This window comes from Panthera uncia (genome assembly GCF_023721935.1).
Source record: "Panthera uncia isolate 11264 chromosome E2 unlocalized genomic scaffold, Puncia_PCG_1.0 HiC_scaffold_19, whole genome shotgun sequence".
Lineage (NCBI taxonomy): Eukaryota > Metazoa > Chordata > Mammalia > Carnivora > Felidae > Panthera > Panthera uncia.
In genome coordinates, this window is record NW_026057588.1 from 23,139,236 (window position 1) to 23,157,854 (window position 18,619).

The following is an 18,619-nucleotide window of genomic DNA, read 5'->3' on the forward strand; positions in this document are numbered from 1 at the left end:
CCACTAAATCATGGTATGTGACCTTTTACTGTATTGCTTAATTTGGTTTGCTAGTATGTTGAGAATTTTTGTAAGGATCAAGGATATTGGCTTGTAGTTGTCATCAAGCCTTATCTGGGTTTTTTTTTTAATTTTTTTTAATGTTTATTTATTTTTGAGACAGAGAGAGACAGAGCATGAATGGAGGAGGGTCAGAAAGAGAGGGAGACACAGAATCCGAAGCAGGCTCCAGGCTCTGAGCTGTCAGCACAGAGCCCGACGCGGGGCTCGAACTCACGGATTGTGAGATCATGACCTGAGCCGAAGTCGTACACTTAACCGACTGAGCCACCCAGGCGCCCCAAGCCTTATCTGGTTTTGACATCAGAGTAATGTTTGATTCATAAGATAAGTTTGGAAGTTTTCCTTCCTCTTCAATTTTTTTGGAAGAGTTTGAGAAATATTGGTATTAATTCTTCTTTAAATGTTTAGTAGAACTCACTAGTTAAACCATTTGGTCCTGAGCTCTTCTTTGTCACAATGTTTTTGAAGTACTTACTCAATTTCCTTACTCATTGCTCAGATTTTCTGTTCTTTCTAATTCAGTTTTGGTAGATTGCATGTTTCTAGGAATTTATCCATTTCTTCTAAGTTGTCCAGTTTGTTGGCATTTAGTTGTTCATGTGTCTTATGATCCTTTGTATTTTTGTGGTATCAATTGTTATGTCTCTTCTTTTATTCATGATTCCATTGCTTTGTGTTCTCTTCTCTCTCTCTCTCTCTCTCTCTCTCTCTCTCTCTCAATCTCTCTCGGGCAGTCTAGCTAAAAGTTTGTCAATTTTGTTTACCTTTTCAAAGAACTAACTCAGTTTCATTGATCTTTTCTATTGTTTTTCCTTTATTTCATTTGTTTCTGCTCTTATCTTTGGTATCTCCTTCCTTCTGCTAACTGTGGGCTTAGTTTGTTCTTTTTCTAGTTCCTTACGTGTAGAATTAGGTTGTTTGATATGTTTCTATTTTCTTGTTGTATGCTTATATATATAAACTTCCCTCTTAGAACTACTTTCACTGCATCCCATTAGTTTTGGTATATTGTGTTTCCATTTTATTTGTATCAAGATACTTTTTGATTTCTCTTTTAATTTCTGCTTTGATCCATTGTTTGTTTGGGAATATGTTGTTTAACTTCCATGTATTTGTGAATTTTCCAGTTTTCCTGATATCTAGTTCCACACCATTGTGGTCAGTGAAGAAACTTGGAATGTTTTCAATTTTCTTAAATTTGCTAAGACTTAGGGCACCTGGATGACTCAGTCAGTTAAGCGTCCAACTCTTGATATCAGCTCAGGTCGTGATCTTATGGTGGTGGGATAGAGCCCTGTGTTGGGCTCCACACTGAGCATGGAAACTGCTTGGGATTCTCGCTCTCTGCCCATCCCCCACTCATGAGGACGCTCTCTCTCTTTCTCTTTCTCTCACAATAAATAAATAAACATTTTCAAAATCTGCTAAGACTTGTTTTGTGGCTCAACATTTGATTTATCCTGGAAAATACTCCATGTGTGCTTGAGAAGAATATGTATTCTGTTGTTGTGGTGGTGGTGGTTGTTTTTGTTGGATGGATGGGGTTTTAGATGTCTGGTAAATCCATTTGTCCTATAGTGTTGTTCAAATACACTGCTTCCTGCGGCGCCTCGGTGGCTCAGTCGGTTGAGCGTCCGATTTCACCTCAGGTCACGATCTCGCAGTCCATGAGTTCGAGCCCCATATCAGGCTCTGGGCTGATGGCTCAGAGCCTGGAGCCTTCCGATTCTGTGTCTCCTGCTCTCTCTGCCCCTCCCCTGTTCATGCTCTGTCTCAAAAATAAATAAATGTTAAAAAAAATTTTTTTTAAATACACTGTTTCCTTATTGATTCTCTGTCTGGTTGACCTACCCATTGTTGAGAGTAGAGTATTAAAGTCCTTAACTATTGGGGCAACTGGCTGGCTCAGTCAGTGGAACGTGCAACACTTGATCTCAGGGTTGTGAGTTCAAGCCCCATGTTGGGTTCAGAGGTTACTTACAAATGAATTTTTTAAATAAAAATTAAAAAATTAAGTCCTCAACTATTATTATATTGTTGTGTATTTCTCTTTTCAGTTCTGTTAGTATTTGCTTTATATTTTTAGATACTCTGATAATAGACACATAAAAAGTAGCAGTTTTATGTCTTCTTAGTGGATTGACCCTTTTATCATTATATAATGACTTTTGGTCTCTTTTGACCATTTTTTGCTTAAAGTCTATTTTTACTTGTATAAGAATAGCTCCCTTGCTTTCTTTTGTTTACCACTTGCTTGAATTATCTTTCTCTATCCCTTTAATCTTAGTCTATGTGCACCTTTAGAGCTAAAGTGGATGTCTTATAGGCAACATATCATTGAATCATGTTTATTTTTTTTTAACAATTCAGCCATTATGTCTTTTGATGGGATAACTTAATTCATTATTTTTAAAGTAATTATTGGTAGGTAAGTACTTACTATTGTCATTTTGTGGGTTTTGGTTTGTTTTGCAGTACCATTGTTCCTTGTTTTTTTCTTATTGAGGTATATAATTAATATATAACATTATATTAGTTTCAGATGTACAACATAATGATTTGATATTTGTGTACACTGCCAAATAATCACCACAAGTCTAGTATCTTCTTGTCACCATATAAAGTTACATAATATGCAATTCAATATTATTGGCTGTAGTTACCATACTGTACATTACATCCTCTTGATTTATTTTATAACTAGAAATTTATACGTCTGGACCACTTTTTCCCATTTTGCCCACCCCCCCACATCTCCTCCCCCCTGACAACCACATCTGTTCTCTGCATCTATGAATTTTGTTTGTTTTGTTTTTTTAAGTTTTTATTTTAAATTCCAGTTAGTTAACATACAGTGTAATAGTAGTTTCAGGTATACAATGTAGTGATTCAACACTTCCATTGAACACCCAGTGCTCATCGCAACAAGTACACTCCTTTATCCCCATCACCTATTTAACCCATCTCCCCCACTATCTCCCTCTGGCAACCATTAGTTTGCTGTCTATAGTTAAGAGCCTATTTCACACCACATGGGTGGCTCAGTCAGTTGGGCATCTGACTCTTGATTTTAGCTCAGGTCATGGTCCTGGGATTGTAGGATTGAGCCCCATGTTCAGCTCTACACTGAGCGTGGAGCCTGCTTGAGATTCTCTCTCTGTCTCTGTCCCTTTCCCCTGCTTGCACGTGCTCTCTAAAATAAATTTAATTTTTTTTAATAGTCTATTTCTTGGTTTGTCTCTCTCTTTTCCCCCGTGCTCGTTTGTTTTCTTTCTTAAATTCCACATATGAATGAAATCATATGGTATTTGTCTTTCTCTGACTTTTTTCCCTTAGCATTATACTCCCTAGCTCCATCCATGTCATTGCAAATGGCAAGATTTTATTTATTTATTTTTTAATATTTATTTACTTTTGAGACAGAGAGAGACAGAGCATGAAGCCGGGAGGGTCAGAGAGAGAGGGAGACACAGAATCCGAGACAGGCTCCAGGCTCCAAGCTGTCAGCACAGAGCCCGACGCGGGGCTCGAACTCACGGACTGCGAGATCATGACCTGAGCCGAAGTCGGATGCTTAACTGACTGAGCCACCCAGGCGCCCCAAGATTTTATTTTTTTGATGACTGAGCAATATTCCATATTACTCCATATTACATATACATATATATGTATACATACATACATATACCACATCTTCTTTATCCATTCATCAGTCAATGGACACTTAGGCTGTTTCCATAATTTAGCTATTATAGATAAAGCTGCTATAAACACCAGGGTGCATATATCCCTTTGAATAAGCGTTTTTGTATTCTTTGGGTAAATATCTAGTAGTGCAATTGCTAGATCATAAGATAGTTCTATTTTTAACTCTTTGAGGAAACTTCATTCTGTTTTCCAGAGTGGCTGCACCAGTTTGCATTCCCACCAGCAGTGCAAAAGTGTTCCCCTTTCTTGCATTCTTGCCAACCCCTGTTGTTTTTTGTGTTGTTGATTTTAGCCATTCTGACAAATGTGAGGCAATATTCATTGCAGTTTTGATTTGTACTTCCCTGATGATGAGTGATGTTGAGCATCTTTTCAGGTGTCTGTTGTCCATCTGTGTGTCTTCTTTGGAAAAATCTACTTTTATAATTTGCCCATTTTTAATTGGATTATTCATTTTTGGGGTGTTAAGTTTGAGAAGTTCTTTGCATATTTTGGATATGAACTTTTTATGAGATATGTCATTTGCAAATATCTTCTCCCATCCTATAGTTTGCCTTTTAGCTTTGTTGATTGTTTCCTTCACTGTGCAGAAGTTTTTATTTTGATGAAATCCCAATAGTTTATTTTTGCTTTTGTTTCCCCTGCCTCAGTAGACATATCTAGAAAGAAGTTGTTATGGCCAATGTTAAAAACATTACTGCCTGTGTTCGTCTCTAGGATTTTTATTTCAGGTCTCGCATTTAGGTCTTTAATCCATCTTGAAATTGTTTTTGTGTATGGTGTAAGAAAGTGGCCCAGTTTCATTCTTTTGCATATTTCTGTCCAGTTTTCCTTAAATCATTTGTTAAAGAGACTTTTTCCCATTGGATATTCTTTTCTGTTTTGTTGAAAATTAGTTGGCCATATAATCGTGGGTTCGTTTCTGGGTTTTCTATTCCGTTCCATTGATCTATGTGTCTGTTTTTGTGACAGGACCTTACTGTTTTGTTCACTACTATAACTTGAAGTCTGGAATTGTGATGCTTCCAGCTTTGCTTTGCTTTTTCTAGGTTGCTTTGGCTATTCGAAGTCTTTTGTAATTCTATACAAATTTTAGGATTGCTTATTCTAGCTCCATGAAAATGCTGTTGGTATTTGATAGGAATTGCATTAAATGTATAGATTGCTTTGGGTAGTATAGGCATTTTAACAACATTTGTTCTCCCAACACTTGAGCATGGGATATTTTTCCATTTCTTGGCATCATCTTGAATTTCTTTCATGAATGTTTATAGTTTTCAGAATACAGGTCTTTTGCCTGTTTAGCTAGGTATTTATTCCTAGGTATCGAATTGGTTTGGGTACAATTATAAATGGGATTGATTCCTTAATTTCTCTTTCTGCTGCTTCATTATTGGTGTATAGAAATGTAACAGGTTTCTGTATGTTGATTTTGTATCTTGCACCTTTACTGAACTTGTATATCACTTCTAACAGTTCTTTGGGGTTTTCTATATAGAGTATCATGTCATCTGCAAATAGTTTTACTTCTTCCTTGCCAATATGGATGCCTTCTTTTCTCTTTACGTTGTCTGATTGTTGTGGCTATGACTTCTAGTACTATGTTGAATACAGTGGTGAGAGTGGACATCCTTATCTCATTTCTGACCATAGAAGAAAAGCTCTCAGTTTTTCCCCATTAAGGATGATATTCGCTGTGGGTTTTTCATATATGGTCTTTATTATGTTGAGGTATATTCCCTCTAAACCTACTCTGTTGATGGTTTCTATCATGAATGGATGTTACATTTTGTTATATACTTTTTCTGCGTCTATTGAAATGATTATAATGTTCTTACCCTTTCATTTATTAATGTGTTGTATCACACTGATTGCCTTGTGAATATTGAATCACTGCTGCATCTCAAGAATAAATCCCACTTGATGGTGGTGATTGATTTTTTAAATGTATTATTGGGGGACATCTGAGTGCCTCAATCAGTTGAGCATCTGACTCTTGGTTTTGGCTTGGGTCATGATCTCACATTTCATGACTTCATGCCCCATATTGGGCTCTGTGCTGACAGTGCAAAACCTGCTTGGGATTCTCTCTCTCTCTCTCACTCTCTCTCTCTCTCTTCTCCTCCATTGCTCATGTTCTCTCTCCCTCTCTCCCTCTCTCTCTCAAACTAAATAAACTTTAAAAATAAACAAGTTGTTGGAATCAGTATGCTCGTACTTTATTTAGAATTTTTTTTACCAATGTTTATCAGGGATATTGGCTTGTAGTTCTTTTTGCTGTTGTTGTTTTTTTGTTTTTATTCAATAATCATGAACTTAACTCTGCAATCCAGCTAGACTTGGAAGGGAATAAGGAAAATATGGAACCCATAGAACTGCAGTGAGAGCACAAAGATTATAGGATATTTCAAGCAGATGGGGACAAAAGGGTGCCCTCTTGAGGTACAGGAATGGTCTGGACGTTAAGATAAAACACAAGTCAAATTTATTAGATTTGTGCACAGTTAGCAATAGTTATCTTTTTGCTGGTCTTGCCATTCCTGGGCCCAAAGTGCTCCATGGCTTCCGCAATATTCATGCACTCTTTCACCTTGCCAAAGACCACATGCTTGCCATCCAACCACTAGGTCTTGGCAGTGCAGATGAAAAACCGGAAACCATTTATGTTGGGTCCAGCATTTGCCATAGACAAGATGCTAGGACTTGTATGCTTCAGAATGAAATTCTTATCATCAGATTTCTCCCCATAGACGGACTTGCCAGCAATGCCATTATGGCACGTGAAGGTACCACCCAGGCACATAAATGCTGGAATAATCCTGTGAAAGCAGGAACCTTTATAACCAATATTTTCTCCCCAGTGCTTACAGTACAAAAGTTTTCTGCTGTCTTTGGACTTTGTCTGCAAACAGCTCAAAGGAGACACGGCCCAAGTGCTCACTGTCTACAGCAATGTTGAAGAACAGTGAGGTTGACCATAGCTGGGAACCGCAGGTGGCTCCAGGGTGGCAGTGTCTGCAAGGCCTGTAGTTCTCTTTTCTAGTGGATTCTTTATCTGATTTTGATATGAGGCTAATGTGGCATCATAAAATGAATTTGGAAGTTTTCCTTCCTTTTCTATTATTTTGGAATAGTTCGAGAAGAAAGGTATTAACTCTTCTTTAAATGTTTGGTAGAATTCCCCCGTGAAACCATCTGGCCCTGTACTTTTGTTTGTTGGGAGATGTTTTGATTACTGATTCAGTTTCTTTGCTGGTTATCAATCTGTTCAAGTTTTCTATTTCTTCCTGTTTCAATATTGGTCATTTATATGTTTCCAGGAATTCATCCATTTCTTCTAGATTGTCCAATTTGTTGGCATATAGTTTTTCATAATATTCCCTCACAATTGTTTGTATTTCTGTGGTGTTGGTTATTATTTCTCTTCTCTCACTTGTGATTTTATTTATTTGGGTCCTTTCTCTTTTCCTTTTGATAAGTGTGGCTAAGGGTTTATCAACTATTAATTTTTTCAAAGAACCATCTCCTGATTTCATTGATCTGTTCTATTGGTTTTTTTGTTTGTTTGTTCTATATCATTTATTTTTGCTCTAATCTTTATTATTTCCTTCCTTCTGCTAGCTATAGGCTTCATTTGTTGTTCTTTTTTTTTTTTTTTTTTTTCCTAGCTCCTTTGGGTGTAAGGTTAGGTTGTTTATATGAGATTTTTCTTGCTTCTTAAGGTAGGCCTGTATTGCTATTTACTTCTCTCTTTAGCTGCATCCCAAAGGAGTTAGACTGTGCTGTTTTCATTTTCATTTATTTCCATGTTTTTTTTTAAATTTCTTCTTTGATTTCCTGGTTGACCCATTCATTGTTTAGTAGCATGTTGTTTAACCTCCACGTCTTTGTGGTCTTTCCAAATTTTTCTTCTTGCTGACTTCAAGTTTCACAGTGTTTTGGTATCTTTTTGTTTGTTGAGGCCTGATTGGTGACCTAGTATGTGATATATTTTGGAGAGTGTTCCATGTGCACCTGAAAAGAATGTGTATTCTGCTGTTTTAGGGTAGAATGTTCTCAATATATCTGTTAAGTCCATCTGGTCCAGTGTGTCATTGAATGTTATTGTTTATTGATTTTCTGTTTAGATGATCTGTCTGTCCATTGCTATAAGTGGGATGTTAAACTCCCCTACTATTTATTATTGTATTATTATCAATTAGTTCCTTTATGTTTGTTCTAATTGTTTGTTTTATATTTGAGTGCCTTATTGTTGGGTGTATAAATATTTATAATTGTTAAATCTTCTTGTTTATTATCATCTCTTGTTACAGTCTTTGTTTTAAAGTCTAGTTCATCTGATATAAGTATTGCTACTCTGGCTTTCTTTTGACATCCATTTGCATGATTAATGTTTCTCCATTCCCTGACTTTCGATTTGCAGGTGTCTTTAGGTCTAAAATGAATCTCTTTTAGCAGCATATAAATGGCCCTTGGTTGGTTCTTTTTTTTATCTGTTCTGATACCATATGTCTTTGAATGTTTAGTCCATTTAGAATCAAAATAATTATTGATAAATATACATTTAGTGAATTTTATTACTTGTTTTGTCATTGTTTCTTGAGATTTTTCTCTGATCCTTTCTTGTCTTTCTCACTTTTGGTCTTTCCTTTCCACTCAGAATCCCCTTTAATATTTCTTGCAGAGTTGGTGTAGTGGTCACAAACTCCTTTAGTTTTTGTTTGTCTAGGAAACTATCTCTCCTTCTATTCTGAATGATAGCCTTGCTGGATAGAGTATTCTTGGCTAGAGATTTTTCTTATGCATATCATGCCACTCCCTTCTGACCTGCTAACTTTCTGTTGAGAAATCTACAGCTAGCATTATGGGTTCTCCCTTGTAAGTTAAGGAATTCTTTTGTCTTGCTGCTTTTGAGATTTTTTTCATTATCACTATATTTTGCAAATTTAATTACAATATCTTGACCATGGATGTTATAGGAGTTCTCTGTGCCTCCTGGATCTGGATGTCTGTTTCCTTTCCTACATTAGGGAAGTTTTTAACTAATAGTTAAATTTTTTTGCCTCTTTTTCTCTCTTCTTCTGGGACTCCTATAATAATCCTATAAATGTAATGTGACATTTGAATGTTAGTGACATTTGATGGAGTCACTAAGTTCCCTAAGTCTATTCTTGTGTTCCATAATTATTCTTTCTCTCTTTTGTTCAGTTTCATTATTTTCTATTATTTTGTCTTCTATGTTACTTTTTTTTTCCTTTGCTTCTTCCAGTCTGCTGTTCATTGCATCAAGCCTGTTTCCAATCTCAGTTATTGTATTCTTCATTTTTGACTGATTCTTTTTTAACTTTTATCTCTGTGGTCAGGGTCTCCCTGATGTCTTCTATTCTTTTCTTAAGCCCAGCAAGTATCCTTATGATTGTTGCTTTAAATTCTCCATCAGGCATGCCACTTATATCGGTTTTGCTTAGATCTCTGGCCATGGCCTTATCTTGTTCTTCCATTTTGGATGAATTCCTCTGTTTTGACATTTTGTCTAAGTCTCTGCCTTCTTCTCTGTGTTAGAAAATCCCATTGTGTTTCCTGCTCCTGAAGTAATGGCCTTTTGAAGAAGAGATTGTATAGTGTCCAGGGCCTGGCTCTTCCAGGATTGTCTCTGGTGTGTGCTCTGTGCATCCTGGTGTTGTGTTTTGGCTGCTCTGTCCCTCAGGTCAGTCTCCTTCAGGGGCTCTCTTTGCCTGCAATGGGCAGTGCTTGGTCTCTGGCCAGAATGTGGCAAGTTTTAACTAGGTGTGCTCTGGTTTGCTTGTTAAATGAGACCTGATACTACTTCAACTGAACTGAGGCTTTGCACAACTCTCTGGTTAGGAGATGTGGTTTGGGCAGCAGTTCCTGCTGCTCTTCTGGATGCCTTTTATTCTTTTTTTCTTATCTAATTGCTGTAGCTAGAACTTTATTTGTTCTTCTTTTTCTAGCTCCTTTAAATGTAAAGTTAAATTGTTTATTTGAGATTTTTCTTGTTCTTGAGGTGGGACATTTATTGCTACAAAATTCCTTCTTACAACTGTTTTTGCTGCATCCCATACAGTTTGGAGTGTTGTGTTTTCATTTTCATTTGCCCCAAAGTACTTTTTATTTCCTGGTTGATTTCTTCATTGACTCATTGGTTGTTTGGAAGCATGTTGTTTGGTCTTCACATGTTGGTGTTATTTTCCACTTTTCTTCTTGTAGTTCATTTCTAGTTTCATGCACTGTGGTTGAAAAAGATGCTTGATATAATTTTAATCTTCTTAATTTACTCTTCTTAAATTTATTGACACTGTTTTGTTGCCTAATATGTGATTTATCCTGGAGAATGTCCCATGTGCACTTGAGAAGAATGTGTATTCTACTGTTCCTAGAAGGACTTTTCTCTGAGAGAGATTAAGTCTATTTGTTCTAATGTGTTGTTCAAGGTTAATGTTTCCTTATTAATCTTCTTTTTTTCTTATTTATTTATTTATTTATTTATTTTATTAACCTGTTTTATTTTTTATTTTTTTTAATTTACATCCAAATTAGTTAGCATATAGTTCAACAATGATTTCAGGAGTAGATTCCTTAGTGCCCCTTACCCATTTAGCCCACTTAGCCCATCCCCCCTCCCACAACCCCAACCTTATTAATCTTCTGTCTGGATGATCCATCCATTGATGTTCTCTCTCAATCCATTGTACTCTTCTATCCATTGATGTTCTCAAGGTTAATGTTTCCTTATTAATCTTCTGTTTGGATGATCCATCCATTGATGTGAGTAGGGTTTTAAAGTTCCCTACTATTATCATATTGCTGTCAATTTCTCTCTTTTTGTCTGTTAATATTTGCTTATATATTTAGGTGCTCCTATTGTGGGCACATAAATATTTATAAGTGTTATCTCTTCTTGTGGTTTGATCCCTTTATCATTATATAATGCCATTCTTTGTCAATTATTACAGCCTTTGTCGAAAGTATATTTTGTCTGATATAATTATTGTTATCCCTACTTTCTTTTCCTTTCCATTCCCATCCCTCATTCCTTCTGTGTGTGTCTTTGGATCTGAAGTGAGTCTCTTATAGGCAGCATATTTTTTATCCATTTAGCCACCTTCTGTCTTTTGACTGGATTACATAACAACCTGTGTAATGTAGCAGTCTATTTTAAGTTGGTGGTCATTTAGGGGCACCTGGGTGGCTCCGTCGGTTGAACATCCAACTTCGGCTCAGGCCATGATCTCATGGTTCACGAGTTTGAGCGCCGCATCAGGCTCTGTGCTGACAGCTCAGAGCCTGGAGCTGGCTTAGGATTCTGTGTTTCCTTCTCTCTCTGCGCCTCCCCCACTCATATTCTGTGTGTGTCTTTCTCTTTCTCAAAAATGAATATGAAAAAAAATGTTTAATTTTGTGGTCATTTATGTTCAAACACATTCCGAAAACACTACACTTTTAGTGTTTTGATGTCATAATTTACATGTTTTTATTTAATGTATTTCTTATCTAATTAATGTAGATGTATTGGCTTTTACTACTTTTGTCTCTTAACTCTCATACTAGTTTTATAAGTGTTGATCCACTACCTTTTCTATATGTTTGCCTCTACCAGTTAGAATTTTTTCTTTCATTTATTTTATTGTGTCCAGTTATGGCCTTTTCTTTTCCATTTAAAGAAATCCCTTTAATGTTTCTTGTAAAGCACATTTGGTGCTGATGAAATCCTTTAGCTTTTGTTTGTCTGAGAAACTTTCTGTCTCCCTTTCAATTCTGAATGATAATCTTGCTGGGTAGAATTTCCTTGGTTATAAGTTTTTTTCCTTTAAGTACTTGGAATATATTGTCCCACTTTCTTCTAGCTTGCAAAGTTTGCTAGAAAATCAGCTTCCCTTATACATAAGTTTCCCTTATATATAACTATTTGCTTTTCTTTTGCTGCTTTTAAGATTCTCTCTTCATCTTTACTTTCTGACATTTTAGTTGCAGTGTGTGTCTTGGTGTGGATCTCTGCATTCATCTTGTGTGGCAGTCTCTGTGATTCCTGGTAGTTGTCTTTAAACTATCCTCATTTTTAAAGATACTTTTTTCTTTTTGCTGTTCAGTTTTGGTGATTTGCACTACCCTGTCTTCCAGATCACTGATTTGTTCTTCTGCATCTTTTAATCTGCTGTTGATTCCCTCTAGTGTATTGTTTATTTCTGTTGTAGTCTTCAGCTCTGATTGATACTTTCTCATATTTTCTATCTTTGTTGAAGTTTTCACTATGTTTATTCTTCTCCTGAGTTTGGTAAGCATCTTTATGACCATTACTTTAAACTCTTTATCAGGTATATTGCTTATCTTCACTTCATTTAGTTTTTTTCTAAGATTTCATCTCGTTCTTTCATTTAGAACATATTCCTCTCTTTCTTCATTTTGCCTAACTTTGTGTGTTTGTTTCTGTGTATTAGGTAGTACAGCTAAGTATCCCAGTCTTGAAGGAATGGCCTTATATTAAAGATGTCCTGTGGGACCCGGAAGTACAATCCCTGGCCACCAGAGCCAGCTGCTCCAATTGTGTCGCCTTTGTAGTATGGCAGAGCCATAGGTGCTTTGGGTACACTGGTGGGGGGTATGGCTCCTGTCTCAGCTAACTATAAAGACCAGTTTTGACTGTTGCTGGTGTGCTGTGGGCAGAGTTATCATTCTGTCGATTGTGAGGCCCAGCCAACACACAGGGTTGTGTGATGCTTTCAGCAAGTCATACCCCAAGGCATTAGCAATTTAGAAGGAGATTCCAAAATGGCAGCCATCACTGCTGGGATCAGCAGAGCAGAATTACGTAGCAAAAATGGTTGCTGCCAGTTTCAATCCCCACAGAGAGACCCAGCTGCCTCCTGCCTCCTGCCTTTCCAGCTGGTTCTCTCATTCATAAGTGGGTCTCCTTCACCTGTGATCTATGTACTTTTCCATCTGATGTTTTTGTGCTAGTTTCTAGGTCAAGTGAGTCTGCACACAAGCCCTTCAAAAGTGCATTTCCCTATAGTTCTATAGTTTTCCTTGAAGTATTCCCTGTTAGTTTTCAAAGATAGCTTTTTGCCAGATCATCTCTCTTGTGTAGAGTTAAGGTTTGGGGTGCCTGATCTGGAGCTCGAATATCTCACTCCTCAGGGAAAATTTCTGTACATTTGAGATCCCTCCTGACAGTGGAGTGCTGTACCTGGTGTGTAGTTTTTTTTCCTTAGCATAGCCACATCTCTGCCTCTTCTACCCATCTCAGTGCCATCCCTTGCTGGGAGGGTCTGTCCATCCAGGTTCTAGGTCATCTTCAGAGGCAATTATTCTGAACGTAGGTGGAGATTTGTTGTGTCCATGGGAAGAGGTGAGATCAGGATCTTCCTAGTCTGCTATCTTGAAACCTCCCCTTATGTTTCATGTTTTAAGGAACTGTCAAACTGTTTTTTTCAAAAGGAGTTGCACTATTTTTCTGTTGTCTTTTTAATCCAATAATATTTATTTTAAAAGATTATCTTGAAAAGAAAAAAAAAAGATTTTGTAACTGTATGGTGACAGATATTAACTAGACTTATTGTCTAGTTGTCTTGACTTATTGTCCATGCTGCCCTGCTGCCCTGGCACCCATGGCCTAGGAGCAAGGAGAATGCGACCTATGCTGCCTGCTGGCCACCGGCTGCCACCTTCACCCCTGCTGCGCTTGGCGCCACTCTACCCACCCTACCCTCCCCTCCCCTGCCCTTGGAGCTGCTGGCATCTCAGCCACCTCCTGTATTTTTTTTTTCTGACCTGAGATAATTCTTTTTATTTTGACCAAAGAGGTGAGTCAAGTAGGGACACCCAGCCTTCCACCAACAGCCACTTCTCCAAACAAGCCGCCTGTCCAGACACCTTGGTCCCAGGCCCAGCTAGTCCAGGGGCCCTCATGGGCAGCAGGAAGAGGAGAGAGGAGGACACAGCAACAGGGTCAGGGCCCCTATGGGGCACCCCTGGCCACCCCCGCCCTACCCCACCCACTCTGAGCCGCCAACAGCCAAGATTCAAGCAAAGCCAGGAGAGGGAGGCGTGGGGTGGGGGGGGCGGGGAGGAATCTCTAAAATAACCCCACCCTGGAAACAAACCAAAGTGAGCCTAAGTTCTTCCTGGGAAGGAGCCCCAGCTCTCACTGGTGTATTTCTCTCAAAACAGCAGAGCCCTCAGCGGAGGTGAGGGCGGGGGGGGCAGGGACCACACTGAAGACTTGCCGTGGTGATCATTTAGCAATATATACATATACAATCATTATGTTGTATACTTGAAACTCATACAATGTTATATGTCAATTACCCCCTGATTTCTAAAAAGATTATTTTGGTTTTGAATTTATTTCTTTATGGTTTTTAAAAATATTTATTTATGTATTTGTTTAATAATCTCTACCCCCAGCGTGGGGCCAGAACTCATGACCCCAAGATCAAAAGTCGCATGTTCTACTGCCTGAGCCAGCCAGGTGCCCCTTCTTTGTGTTTTGTATGTAAAGTCATTTACATTTTTATAGTTTTATTGTTTCATTAAGCAGTATACCTCCACAAATAATATACTACAGTCTTAGCTCTTGACTGTTAACTTTGGCTTTTCTTGGCAAAACCAAACCAAAAACAGTAAAGTTTCTTTTGTCATATTAGGGTGAAAAATAAGTAAATTTTCCTCCTCTAATTTAGCTGATAATAATAAATTACATATATTTTTTAAGACTTAATTAAAACTTAAATGATTATAAATTTAGGAGCAGCTTAGCTGGGTGATTCTGGCATAGAATCTTTCATGAAGACGTTGTAGTCAAGTCGTCAGCTAGAACCCAGCCATCTGTAGCCTTGACCAGAGCTGCAGGTTATGCCTCCTGGAAGACTCACTCCCATAGTTGTCAACAGGCAGTCCCAGTTCCCTGCTTCATGGATCTATCCACAGGGATGTTTGAGTGTCCTCATGTCAGGGAATTTCCCCTCAGATCACATAGTCTAAGAGAGACAGCAAGGGTAAAGTTGTGATTCCTTTCATGACTAAATCTCAGAAATCACAAATCATTATGTCTGCTATATTCTGTTCATTAGAAGTGAGCCAACAAGTCCAGTCACACTTAAGGAGAAAGGAATTAAGCTCCATTTCCTGAAGGGAGATGTATCAAAGAATCTGTGGACATCTTTTAAAACTACTGTCTTTTAATGACACAGCAGCTAAACTTCCACAGGGCAAGTGATCCAAGAGAGAACAAGAAAGATTCCACAATGTCTTTTATGGCCTAACTTCAGAAGTTATATGCTCATTTCTGCAATATCCTATTGGTCACACAGGTCAGCCTCATTCAGTGTAGGATGGTACTAAGTAAGGGCATGTAACCCAGGAAGCAGGTATCATTGGAGGCCATTCTGGATGCTGGCTACCACAGATACCAAAGGAAGCAATAATTAATTCTGCCAGGGCATGCTGGGGATGGCACCACAAGGGAAGTGACATAAAGATGGGCTTTTGTGGTCCCCCAAGCCCTAAGAAAAATGAGAAAAACCAGTCGAAATCATTTAGTCTCTCCTTGACTTGAAGACAGAAAGAAAGAACCAGAGCAGGTGCCAGAGGACTCCACTTTCCACTGGCTTTTGATGTTACCTACTTTACCCAAGAGCTGTCATGCATGCTATTAAAGTAACTGTAGGTGCTCTAGTCTCACAATAAGCAATCAGACCAGGTAGGAGCTTCTTTAATAACAGGTATTAAGTGCTCGATGAACCAAAATAGCTATTCAAAGCCACTTTTTGCTCTCTGTAATAATTAGGACATGAACTTCCCCGGGGAGATTAGGAGAAATGAGATGTAGCAGCCTCCACCTCTACTGCTGTCATTGTAACATTCAGAACACAGAGTCTCTACTAAGAAGTCTTTTAAAGCTTTGAAATTTTTGGTGGGAGAAGAGAAGAAGACCAGTGGGAAGCCCAGCAGATTTTTAAAATATAAAATTTCCCATTTCTCTCAGAAAACTGAAAATAGTTCTTGGGTTATAAATTAGAAGTCTCTGTTCTTTCTTGTTTTGTTGTTGTTTTTCCCCAAAGCTTTGGAATCAACACAATGCTGCAAATGTGGTCACGTTTATTCTTTTTATTTTATTATAAACTTTACATACTTCCACAAAAGAACCATTTACATAGTTTACAATCAACAGTAACAAAAATAAATTCAAAGACTGTCCAGGTAAAGAAAAAGAGGATGACAATCCTCATCTTTGGCTAGAAAGAAGACTTGTTTTTACTCCTACGTGGACAATAATGCACTGGGTCAGGGAACACTCATTGCAGAAAAGCCACAGGGTCACAGTGACTCAAGAGGCCAGTCCTGCTTTACAGCTGGGCCCCACTGGACAGCCCAACCAGGCACTATCCTTACTGAGCGCTGAACTCAGCCCACTGGCCTACCCTGGACACAGAGGTGCCTCCAGGGGTGTCCATACCTTGCTTTGCGCCCTTTGCTTTTTCCTCTCATAATATTAAGTGCTATTTATTGGGCATCTACTCTGTGCCTGTGCTTTACATTAATTGTCCCTCTTTCAACTCAAACCCTGCCAAGTGGTATCATGAACCTCATTTACAGTTAAGTGAAGCTCAGGGAATGTATGAATCAGGAATCTTTCTTTTGCTGAAACAGAAAACCCAAACTCAAAATGACTTAAGCAGAGTATTTATTAGTTCACATAACCAAAAAAGTCAAGCATATTATGGGTGTCAGGCACAGCTGGATCTATGTGCTCATGTGAACCACAAGGGCCACGTTTCTCTCATGTTTCTCTCTCTGCCCCTTGTACCTATACTCCTTGTGGGCAGGCTCTTCCTTCTTAGTGTTAGGAGATGGCTGAGGCAACCAAATATGCTACATTTCATTAAGTGTGGCAGCTGTGGAGGTGCTCTGTTTGGATCTCCCTTCTAAAAGAAGTTGCTATTCAGCTGCAAGGAGACAGCCTCCTGTTGTGCCACCTTCAGGATTTTGCCTTTCCTAGTCAACTACCAGGCAATGACTAGACATGGCAACAAGTCGCTGCTGCCCAGTGCATGACCCCTCTCATGATCAGTGTTTGCTCCAGAGTTCCCATGGGATTGGCTGACTGTCAGATATGACTGTGTTCTCAGGCTCTCCCTTTATTTTTCACAGGCATTACCTTCCTTCCCCCCAAACAATCCTTTTGTACTTCAAAACCATCTGTGTCTTCCTCCTTCAGGAGTCATCTGACATCCCACATTTCACCAGCTCCCATCCCCACATGAGACAGATGTCTTTGCTTCACCCAGATCCCTTTAGATCCCTTTGAACTGATTTTCAGTGTGTTCTTCCAACATCCAGCACCTACAGCTATGTTAAGGCAGTGTTTGCAGAGCCTCAAAACTACCCCTTCACCCTAACTGAACACTCAGAAAGTCTAGGACCTAGGTGACTCCCATGCTTCCTCCCCTCCCACCTAACTGGTGACTATCAGGTTGAGGGTTTAAATGCTAAGGCTCTCTGCCTCTAGGCAGGTCTTCTGAAACATAACCTACCCTCCAAAACTCCCCTATAGCATCAGGCTGAAACTACCCTCCAGAGGACTTTGCCTGGGATCACACTTTGCCTGGATTTCTCACCTGTGCTGCCCTGCTTCTCACACTTCACTTCCCATCTGCCCTGGGAGTACTTCCTTAATAAATTACTTACAGATGAATGCTCTTCTTAGTGTGCTTCTCAGGAACCCAGTCAAGAACCAGCAGCTGGGACCACAGCACCTGTCAAGTGGCCTCTTCCATAGAGCAGATTCTGCTGGGTCCTCTCCCTCTTTTTGTTCCATCAGGCCTATGGGTTGTAGCTGCTTCCTACTGCCACTAACTCTAGCATGCTTCCCCAGGTCTTGATTGTTTCCCTGGGTTCCTTCTCACTCCTTTGTAAGTAGCCCTTTCATTAAACTCTCCCCAGGTACTGCTTTGGAGTGTGCTGTTTCTTGCCAGAACACTGAATCATAAATATGACCATTACAGGATTTATTTTTTTAATTACCTATCCACCCAACCATCCGTCTATCCATCTATCCATTCATCCATCCATCCATCCACCCACCCACCTATCTTATCTATCTATCTATCTATCTATCAAATCTATCTGGTCTATCTATAAAATTCATAGTACCCTAGAGGTTTGAAATGAGACAGAAGTTTAACATTGTGAGATGATTGCCCTTTTCCCCTATCCAATCAGTTAGGCTCTGGGAGTGCAAGAAGGTAAATTGGAGATAATATAGAAAATCTGATTTTGAGTTTCTTCCTGATGTAAAGACAGAGGTAGTGACCTCCTCCTTCCAACTGGCCCTCAAAAACCTTCCAGCTGGAAACAGCCAGTAAACAACTTGCAAAAGGTGACATCTGGCGCTAGATGGCGGACATGACCCACCAGTGCCATTGCTCACAGAAGCCACTGACCGACCCAGCTTGCCTGGCTCTGCAGGTCCAGCAAAAACCAGTTTGCCTGCCAGCTCTCCACTCTTAAATCATGGTTGTTCCTCATTCCTCCAACACAGAGGCAGCTTGTGGTTTTCCAGCACCTCAGGTACCGGACCACCTGCCTTGCCAGAGCCTGGGAAGGTTTGTATTTGTATCTCCCTATAGCAGCTCTCCCTCAGTGCATCTGTTACTAGACATTAAACACTGATGCACACCCAAGGGTCTGGATCTCTGAGGAAGAGAATGTAGAATATAAAGGCTTGGGGGAATCCCTGTCAGTACAGGAAATATTAGTGTATTTCAGCTGCCTCTCCTTCTAGCTAACTGACCTCCACGATTGCTTTGGCTGGCCTCCCCCACGCCCT

At 39.1% G+C, this 18,619-nt stretch overlaps 1 pseudogene; it reads right to left on the minus strand.

The window, feature by feature from the left end:
* Positions 1-6,238: 6,238 nt before the first annotated feature.
* LOC125915396 (peptidyl-prolyl cis-trans isomerase A-like) lies at positions 6,239-18,176 on the minus strand (annotated as a pseudogene).
* Between the last annotated feature and the right edge of the window lie 443 nt (positions 18,177-18,619).